Raw genomic sequence first — 11,528 nt, forward strand, 5'->3', positions numbered from 1 at the left:
ACACATGAATTTGTACATTAACTTTCTTAAAAGGGCTTGACAAGTAGGTACCCCCAAGTTAACAAAACAGCTGGCTGGCACTGTGCCATCTCGGTACCCTCAGCAGCAACCATAAAGCATCATTGTATGCAACTTTTAGTTTGTGTATGCTTCTAGCCTTGTAGTTACTCCACAGGTGAGCCGTGTACAATGGTGTACAGAAAGCTTTAAAAAGTGATACCTTGACATCTACAGAGCACTTGTGAAACTTACGCATTAATATGTTTGCCTGGGCATACAGTTTGCAGCGTTGTCTATGGATGTCTTTGTCATCTGTGAGATCATCAGAAATATAATGACCAAGGTACTTCATCTCACTGCACACAAGTAGAATGTTGCTACTGAGAATAAAATTAGGAAATACAGCCTTTTTATCCTCTTTACTTCGCACAATCATGATGCTACTCTTCTTGGCGTTATACTTAATATTAAAATCAATGCCATACTGGGAAAAAGTCCTCAGATGATTAAATCATCTGCGTACATAAGGTGGTTGACAACAGTAGCTCCGATGACACAGCCAGTTTTACACAAGTTCAGTTTCCATACAGATCATCCAGGTACAGATTAAACAACAAAGGAGATCAAAGCCCACCTTGCTTCACCCCCTTACCAACATAAAAATGTTCAGACACAGTATTTTTCCCCACTTCACCTGCATAGTCTGATGTGCATACCAAAAGGCTAAGATCCTTATTATGTACTTGGGTACCCCTCTCTGGCACATTTTGTCAAATAATTTGTAATGATTCAGTCTATCAATGCCTTGGAAGCATCAATAAAACACAGAAACATGGTGGAATTATGGCTTCTATATTTTGCTATCATGTCTTTTAAAGCAAAAATACACATATATGTGCCGTGTTTTCTTTTAAAACCGAACTGGTTGTTAGCTGTGGTAATATACCTTTCCAGCCTATCCAACAGAATTGTTTCCAACACTTTGGAGAGAATGCTAGCTAAAGCAATGGGTCTGTAATTATCAATGCCATTAATCTTCCCAGCTGTATCCTTGATGACTGGCACAAGTAGCACAGATAACATGGAATCTGGTAAGACACCATGATTAAGGAAACCAGTAAGACACAGAGCAAGAAGAGGAGCAAGCTTAAGACTGGCATGTTTTAAGTGTTCAGCTTAGATGAGATCCGGGCCACAAGCTTTGTTATTTTCTAGTTTCATTATAGTGTTGTAGACTTCCTCTGATCTAACTGTAACATTTTCAGTGGAGTCAACCTTTTCAACCACAAATGCATCACTCTTAACACAGTTGAACAACTCATAATAGTGTTGTCGCCACAGTTCTGCGATGCTGCCTGACCCACACACTTCTTCAATGGAAGACGGTAAGGGAGTCTTACAGCTGTTTATGACTTTGACCTCTTTCCAGAAATCATAGCAACTATTGTTGCGCAGCTTTCTGGCAAGTGAGCCAGCCCTCATTGTGTACTCACTTTTTTTAATGAAGCGGACAGCATACTTATATTTGGCATTAGTGGACTGTTTATGTTCAAACAAAGACCCCTACCTCGGCCTTCCTGATTCGGCCCACAATTTAAAAGCATCTCTAGCAGCAGTGTAGCTCAGACACATGTTCATTCCATCCAGGTATGTAGTCACATCAATGCGTTTCAATGTTTCCTTCTAATTCCACAGCGTCACCGATCGATCCTAGGAATATATACGCATAACCATATGCGTGCGTGCGTGTGTGCGGTCAACAACAATTGTCCTTCTCCAGCTCACTCCCAGGGGCGGTGCCAGGGGGGGAGCTAAGGCACCCCCAAGAAATATGTGTTTTTTTTTAAAATTATTATTATTATTTGTATTAAATTGGAAAAATGTTTGATTACATCAATGCAAATCTGAAACAAACACATTTTTTACCAAAAACATAAAGCCAACACAGGTGATATGATTAGGCCAATGGCCAGCACCCATTAGATTTTTAACCTACCCATAGGCTAAATTACTTTGTGACTTCCTGTTAGCTAGAGCGCCAACTTATTTGCTAACAGCAAAGTTAAACATTTATCGTTTTTTAGTCCTTAAACGTCCACGTGTGGATACTCAATCAAAACCACCTGAAAGCGAGAGGGATTCTGCACATAATAGCATAGCCTCGTGAGTACTTACTTCTGGGTCTCTGTGTTTCATTCAAGCTCTGCTCTGCGTGTGTGTGTGTGGCACGAGCCATTTTGTGTGCGTGCGCGAGAGAGAGAGCTCGAGCACCGGTGGGTATTATTAGAAATTAAAATCAATATGTAATGATATAAGATAGTTTTAACATACAGTCATTATATAACTGTTTTATTGTGAAAATACTTCCGGTTAGCTTTCGCCTGTGGTTAAAGTTTATTTTGAAAAGCTATTCCGGAAGGGATTTCCGAAATACCAACAGTAAGCTTGACTTCAGGTTTTACGGAAAACACGATTACAGCCGATAAAATGTATTAAATGAAAAGTCATGAAAGAGAATATGAGGAGAAAAGGCGTGTTTAGTTATGTATTGAATGTACAATGTCTGAATCCTCTGTTATGCGCAACAACGGACATTGAAGATCGGCGGCGGGTGGACCCCCTGGCGCAGAGAGAGTGCCCAGAGGAGCGAGAGAGACATATCCGGCTGGGCTCCTCCTATATTTTTTTCCCCAGGTGTAGCTCATAAGACAGGTATCCTCCCCGACAGGTGCCGCTCATCACCACCGGAACCTGTGAACACCCACAAACCACACACACAAACAGACGGCACCCCACGTAGTGTGGAGGGGTCGTCACACTCCCCCCCATAAGAAAGGAATTCTCCTAAGAAAACCGTTAACTACCTAAATAGCTAGGAGCTCTTCTCCGATATTTTGGCGTGGACAGAAGACCACTCTGGCCAGTCCCTTGACCCAGCACCTGGAAGAACCCGGAATGTCCTTCCAGAAACCACAAACTAGCCCTTGGCAACAAACCCAAGACCTGACCCCCAGGTCGCTGCCGAATTGGCTTACCTGTCTGGCATGATTTAACGTCCCGAGACACATCTCTCTTCAGACCAGGCCAAAAGACATACCGCAACATGTAACCACATGTTTTACGGACACCCCGATGTCCCGACTGCCCATGCGCTTTCCTGAGGACCTCCTCACGAAATCTGACAGGAACCATAAAAACTGATACACTGGCTCACCAATGAAGCCTTTCCCACGTGACCACCACTTTCTGACCAGCAATCCCCCTTGCAGCTGACAACCCCTGGTGACACCATTACCATCCTCGGCGGAGAGAACCACCTCAAAAAACGGACTGAGGGAGACATCTGCTTTCTGCTCTATCACCAACTCACTGCGGGATACCGACAACAACAAGTCAGGAATAACCACAGAATCTATCTCACTGACCTCTTCACCCTGCTCAGACTCCTCCTGTGCACGGCTCACAGCCCGGGTCACAGAGCAAGCCACAAACACTCCAGGAGAGCACTTAACATTCTCCTCTGCGTTAACAGTCACAGTGGGTGAAGATGACTGCATGGTAGGCGGTGGACCCTCAGCCCACACACGGCTGCCAGCCAGGCCGTTACCCAGGATAACATCCACACCACCAATCGGCATTACAGGACGGACCCCCATGGCGACCTCACCTTGAAGATCTTCCTGCTATCACAGTGGAGATCGATCGCCGCGTGTGTGCACAAGAGCGCTCCACTGACCTGACACAGGGCCTTGATGGCTCAGATGTCGCGGTGGTGGACGGGGCCGCCTGGACGGCACAGCACTGGGTGCAGCACAGGCAGGAGCCTCAAACTTGGGCTTCGGAGCGGGGGCCTCTGCTCTGAACGTGGAGAGGGCTACAACAATGGATAGTCCTAGTGGATCAAGTGTTTGCCAAGCTCTCCAAAGTGGAGTCATGTTGTGAAAAAAGGCTGACGTCATGCCTCAGAGAAGGCTGCTGATAAACCAAGATTGCGCACTGTTGCTCCCGAGCGGAAAAATGAATCCGGTAACGTGCCTATTGTTGGCACCGGTGCTGCGGGCAACATCAAAGTGATCAAGACTAAGCTGGTGAGTGTTTTTGCTTCCAAGTTCTCACCAGACCTAGAGGCTGAAACTTTGTCTGTGTATCTTAAAGAAAAACTTGGCCTGTTGCCAAAGAATTGGCACTATACACGGTAGATACGGTTCATTTAAAGTATCTGCTGAATGCAATGAGGTCAGCGAAATGTACAATTTATTTATTTATATATTTATTTGACGCGGACAGTGCACATTGATTGACATTTCTGTAAATGCGCCAGAGTTAGCCAACAGGCTAACGTCTGTAGTCCCTGGACAGATGTTGAAAGTCATCCTAAAAACAAAAATTCACAGGTAAATACAATCAGTAAAACAACATTCAACAGAGATACTTATTATGATAAAAGCATATACAAAAACAGAAAAACAGAACTAAAATACATATTCACAAAGCAGATAGCAACAGGTCAAGGCACATGTACAAACAGAGCGTTGTAAAGTGTAGATTGTGTCAGTGTTGACATCAGCTGACTTTCCACTAACCATGTTTTGAAGTTAGATTTAAATAAACTGCAGGTGTTTTGTTCTCTAATCTTCACTGGGATTGAGTTCCACTGTTGTGCAGCTTTAAAAGAAAAAGAAGATTGGCTGAATGAACTCTTCCTTAATGGAACCACGCAGTCTCCTCTTGTTGCAGCTCTTGTTGACCTGGTGTGCGTATGGTGATAACATGTCTGAGAGGAGGTGAGGTAAGGCCGTGTATTATGTTGTACATGAGGCAAGCATTTGCATATCTCATTACATTTCCCCAGCTCAACAAGTTGTATTTTGTGAGTATTGGGCAATGATGAGAATAAACTGATTTCTTATCAACTATTTTAAGTGTTTGTTTGTATAATGATTCCATGGGTTTAAGAGTGGTTGCATGTGACCAGGTTGTTAAGCAGTAGGTGATGTGAGATAGAACCATGGAGTGCATGTACATCAGAGCCGCCTCTGTTGGCATGCAGTTTCTGGAATTTGACCCTGTTTGAACCTTTTTCACCTGAGCCTTAAAATTGAGTCTTGAATCAATTAAGACCCCCAGGTATTTGTACTGTGAGACCACCTGTAGCCTCTCCCCGGACACAAACACATCTGGCTCAACGCAGGAGGACTTGGTTTTGGTGAAGAACATACATACAGTTTTACTGACATTTAGTTGCAGACAGCATTGCTCCAACCAAGCTGTTACATGCACCATCTTGTTCGTCAGTTCATTAGCCACTTGTGTCAGACTGCCTCCGTGAACACAAATTACAGTATCATCAGCATTAGGGGTGTAACGGTTCACAGAAGTCACGGTTCGGTTCGTACCTCGGTTTGGGGGTCACGGTTCGGTACGGTTCGGTACAACAAGAAAAAGCAAAAAAAAAGTCCCAAATGCGTAATTCCAGGTTTGTTGTTATTTATTTTTGAACAGTAGCGCAAGTTTCAGTTTCAAAATAAGGAACTCTGACATTTTGAATAATTAACTGTATTAAACAGTTAAAAACAAACCAGAAACAGCACCACACACTCAGATGGCCATATTATCTATAATGGCTGATGTCAAACTAAAAGGTTTCACCAAGCTGTACAACTAAAAAGAATGTCTTGAAAATATTACATCATAAATAATAAGAAAGTGTTTCCAGAGCGCAAAGTCGTTGAAAAACATTATGCCAAAAGCTTCCGTTATTTATTTTGGTTTCACGGCTTTCATGTCTATTAGCTTCTTAAAAACAGCGGGGATCAGCTGTTGAACAGCTGTTGTCTTTTGCCGGGCTCCGGTGAGTGGCAAATCTGGGTGATGCCTTCTGATATGATTTAGCATGTTTGGCGTGTGTTACTATTAGCATACCGCACCGCTGTAGAACAACGCCGACACACCGTCCTCTTCCGATCCACCACTCGCACACTTCATCGTTATTGTAGTCCACAGGGAACCCGAAATGTTCCCACACAGCTGATTTAAAAGAAGCAGGTGGGTTCTAGCTCCTGTGTGTTATCTGAAATCGCCATACTAACTTTTCTTCTTCTTGTATTTAGTTCGTTTTGTTGTTGTTTCTTCTTGTTCTTCATTTGTTGTTTAAGGGCGGCTGGCAAACAGCTTTTAGGCGCAATACCGCCCCCTGGATTATATATAGTGTAGTGGATACTGCCCTGAATGACAGACTTTTTCCCCAATCGTAAAAAAAAAGGCGTATTCGCCGTGTGACTGCATGTGCCGAACCGTGACGTCCGAACCGTGACGGTACGGGACGAATACGGATACCGTTACACCCCTAATCAGCATACATTTGGATGTTTGTGTCAGAACATATCGATGGTAAGTCGTTTATATACAATGAAAATAAGAATGGACCCAGAATTGACCCTTGTGGGACACCTGTGGACAGCTGGAGGTTAGATGATTGATTATTCTGTACTCCAACATACTGAGAACGGTTGAAAAAATATGGAGATCTGGCCGGAAGGGGCATTTGTCCGGCGGTATTATGAGCCGCGCAGAGCAGGAGTTATCGGCTCAAACACGGCATCTACTGCGGGGGGAATGAGTGTGCCAGCTAGTGCTATGGGCACTCACTTGTCTCGCTAAATGACTATTCGGGTCTTGTCGTACAACTGTCGTGGCCTTCGTATGGTCCAGAGCGCAGGGGATAAAGCGCGGCACATAGTAGTTGACCACCTTCTGGAGAACTGTGACATACTATGTATGCAAGAGACATTTTTAGGGAAGCAAGACTTGGAAAAACTGAACTCTTTTAATGATAATTTCCATGGGGCTGGGGAGTCTACTACTGACTTTGGCATGGGAATAGTCAGAGGAAGGATTTCAGGGGGTGTGGCTATCCTGTGGAATAAGAACCTTGATTCATCAATAAATGTGGTAACCACAGTTTACTCACAATTACAAGGAATTTATTATTATAAATGTGTATACATACACCCTATGAATGTCATCAGAATGAAGATGAATATCTAAATAGGCTTGCTTTCATTAATTCCTTTATTCAAAGCAATACTTCTTCTTGTGTGTATGTCATTGGGGATTACAAAATTATATAAATTAAAATATGTGCATACATACCTCCTTTGCTGTACATAGGGCAAAAGGAAGGACATTAGGTCTGTATACTTCCAGCCCTTTTGCGTGCCACCTGCAGATCCACTTGGGAGAGATTTCTTACTGTTTTTAACAAAAGCATCCCAGAGTGACTTCCATCGTGCCTTGCAAATGTCGACTGAAACAAAGAATAGATTCAGATTAATAACATGATTTCACATATTTTTCTTTGCTTTTTTTTACCCTTCAGATACTTGGCTTCCAGGGACTCATTGGTCAGCGTGGCATTCAGCTATCACCTAGGATGCGCTACTGTGTATGTAATACAATTTATAATAAATTGTTATGTCTGACAAATGACTGCCAAATTATTCTTGTCTGTTCTCACAATTTATCTGACTATAAATGCAAGGTTTTCCACCACAGCATACTGTATTTAAACATTATTGAGAGTATTTTGGGTAGTTGTTATAACACATGAATAAAAACAAATTATAATACAAAAATATAATATCATTATAAAGAGTTAAACACAACTGTATTGATCCCTGGGGAAATTCACAAGATAAAGTATAGTTAAAAAACCAATATTTATAAAAATATAAATACAAAATAATAATAATATAATAATATTATGATCTTGATATAGGAAATAAGATCTTACTTTATTGTGAAATGCAAGCTTACTGAACAGTTTTTTAACGACTTTCACAAGATGTTAAACTACTGAAATGCTCTGAACTGTACCTACAAGTATTAATTCACTTTAAAACATTAATATGTAGTTGTTACCTTCCACTCCACAAACTGCAGCGACTAAAAACCAGGTCATTTATTTCCTTGTAACGCGGCGCGGCCGTAACGCAGCGCAGACGCTCCTGGTGCGTTTAGGGGGTGAGAGTCATGGCTTGATCTTTGTATTAGTACAGCTGATGCGCATGCTTCACTTGAGTGTATGAGCATTCTGTATGGGACAGCAACGACTGATCATATATATATATATATATATATATATATCTATACCTGTTGCTATGTCAATAAATGTCGAACATCTACCTGGAATAACCAGAAGTGTAAATAGTGCTCAAACAGAAAAACTAGACTGGTCAACCCTCACAAAGGAAGACATTACATCCTATTATGCTCAGACGGATACATCCTTAACTAATATTCATCTACCTAGAGATGCAATTATATGTAGTGATGTTAATTGTAAGGATGCAAAGCATTGGGGTGATATCTGCTCCATGTACAATGATATAGTAAGTGCTCTGTATGAAGGCAGTAAGCCTTACTACAAAAGTAACAATAAGACACATAACATCAGGCCTGGCTGGAATAGGTATGTAGCTGAGTATCCTGCTGAAGCATGTGAAGCCACTAAATCATGAGCTATGGCAGGCAGACCCTGACAAGGGTCTGTATTTGAGTACAAGAAGCTTACTAATGCAAGATACAAGTATGCTATTCGCTTCATCTGTAAAAATGAGCAAGCCATGAGGGCCGATTCCATGGCTAAGAAGCTGCTAAGTAATAATGTTATGGATTTTTGGAAAGAAGTGAGGGCTATTAATAAATGCAAAATATCTCTACCATGCACTGTTGACGGAACATCCGGAACAGACAACATTGTGGAGTTATGGCGACAGCATTATAGTACCTTATTCAACTGTGTCCAAAGTGAACTGTATAGGGTAGAAGATATTGATAACAATGAGTCAATGGTGATAATGCCACAAGGTGTGCCAAGCTATAAACAAGCTGTCTGAAAACAAAGCCAGTGGTGTAGATCATATTTCTGCTGAACATCTTAAATATGCCAGTGTAAAGATAGCTCCTCTTCTTTCTATTTGCTTTACTGCCTTTATGAGTCATGGCTTGTTACCAGACTCAATGTTGTCTCTTCTGTTGGTGCAGTTATTAAGGACAAAGCCAGTAAAGTGGGAAGCCTAGACAACTATAGGCCCATAGCATTAGCCAGCCAGCACACTGTCAAAAGTCCTAGAAAGAATTCTGATGGACAGATTAGATGACTTTATTAACCTCTTAAGCCCGAAGGTCCCCCCAGTGGACCCCTTCCACCGTTTTTTTACGATACTGCCCATCGATTCTATTGGATGTAATGGTTAAGAAAAAGGTGTAAATCACTCAAATCGACCAATGGGTTCCAGAGATATGGTCCTGCGTAAAGTATAAAGAATGCCAGCCAGTTTAAGTACATTATGCAGCAGACTTTACTTATCCTTTACTACGTAAGGAAGCAGGAATTGCAGGACCCAGAGCGCATGGAGCACAGAGCGGACAGCAGATAACGGAATTGCAGTTTTATTGCTTATAGATTATCAGAACATTTCAACGGGGACACAGCCACATTGGATATTAACCTATGGATTAACTACATCATCGTTTTTATCGTTTTAATGCCATTGAAGACCAGTTTAGACAGACAAAGAGGAAGGTAGCCATGTTAGCCTGCTCATGTTAGTACCTAGCGCCACTTGTTTTGATGTACGTTGTTGTTGATAACGTCGCGAGTTTGCATCTTTCAGTGTTGAGGTGGGCACCGTTAGATTCTGTGTCTTTACGATCATAAACAATGTGTTGGATGTGCAGCTAGGATAAGTAATAAGGGAGCTAGGAGTGATTTTCGGTGCAATAATAGGTTAGCATTTTTCGCTCGCTGTCTTCTGCCATCCTTTACTCAGAACAAATATTTGTTTCTTCGAATCGAAGGGGAAAAATACAAAAGCATTGCACACAATTTAAACCAATCAATGTTGTGTAATTAACAAGGATACTCTGGTGTTTTTAGTCGATGAGTAGTGCAGATATCACTGTAACATCAATCGACAGTAAGAGGAATACTTACTTCCGGATGTACAATTCTCCGTTATCCAATGGGAATGGACGCTCACATTGCCTTTAAGGGCAGCCGACACAAACGAATGCCGTGCTTCCATGAGCGTCAAATCCAGCCGCAGATGGAAATTGTAGTGGAAATTTGTATTGATATCCTTATATGCTTAAATCAAATGCTTCTCATAAATGTCATGTGCTGTTTTCTTCTTCTTCTTCTCTACTTTGGGTTTATTCTCAAGCCCTTCAAGGCCACAGCTGGGAGACTCACACAGTCACACCGCCACTCACTGCTCTGAGAACCGTTATGCTATCTACCGCTCAAGGCCAGGTGTCTAATAACAATATGTGACTGTGTGAACACAGATTTCTCCCGTTCCCACTCATTTCCTATATAACCTTTGCTTTTTCATTGTACTACGCACACTCTGGCAGACTATCCTATACTCTGTCAGACCTGTGTCTATTATATCTGTATCATGTATTTGAAGCTTCAAATAAATAACCCAAAAGACAGCTCTGCTCGATTCACCATTTATTTGTTTTGATCACTTTGACTTGTACTCTCCAGCCGTGTTGGGTCCTAGATTTCCATAACAAAATACATTGCAATCAGTTGAAAGCTATTTGCGTCCCTTTATGACGCTGAAGGAGCCTAGGAGCATCACAACCGCACGCCACGGACACTGACCAAACGTCGCTCCTGGACGCTTAGGGAGTGAGTGTGTTGGTAAAAACACGTTCAGTTTCCTTTTGCTTTTTGTGTCTCCTGTTCACCAAAACATACCATCTGTGATGGAAAAAGAAAGTAATCCAAAAGGAATCTAAATGTAATCTGATTACGTTACTTTTTAAGACACGTAACTGTAACTGTATTCGGATTACTTTCAGAGCCATGTATTCAGTAATCAGTAACTGATTACATTTACAAAGTAACCCTCCCAACCCTGCATAGTAAACAATAGGAGTGTGTGTCTGTCTGGTAAGTTGGACTCCTGAGAAAGACTGCCTAATTTAATGTGAAACAACCTACATTTGAATCACACCACGTGGCGTTGTTTTAGAGCAATCAAGGGTGAGTCTATTTTCCTTTCTTTCATTAACACTGCATGCTTTTACTTTTAATGTTTTAAATCGTTGTGGACGATAACAATTGTTTAGGACAATACATTGAAAGTCGTTTTGGACGAACAAGTCAGTACGGCTGAAATAGTGGTTATACTGTTCTGTTTTCAACCAAGATATTGCGGGTGGATTACGGTAATCGGAGTTCCAGCAGCATTACGTTAAATTTGACGACTGTCTGTTAATAGTCGTTGATAGGTCTCCATATTAGTCCCATACTAGCGTGTCTAAACAGCAACAGATAATCACAAGACAAACTAGATAGAAATGTTATTTTAAAAGTGACTGATCTCATCAGTGAGAGCCCTTCTTCTTGAAAAACTCTTTGTCTGCAGGTCAGAGTTTGAAATAATCAGTTGCCATCTTGTTTTGACCTCATATTGACAAACAAGACAAAGCAGACGCCATTTTTGAAATGC

The sequence above is a fragment of the Pseudochaenichthys georgianus genome, chromosome 16 (assembly GCF_902827115.2).
Source record: "Pseudochaenichthys georgianus chromosome 16, fPseGeo1.2, whole genome shotgun sequence".
Classification (NCBI taxonomy): Eukaryota; Metazoa; Chordata; class Actinopteri; order Perciformes; family Channichthyidae; genus Pseudochaenichthys; species Pseudochaenichthys georgianus.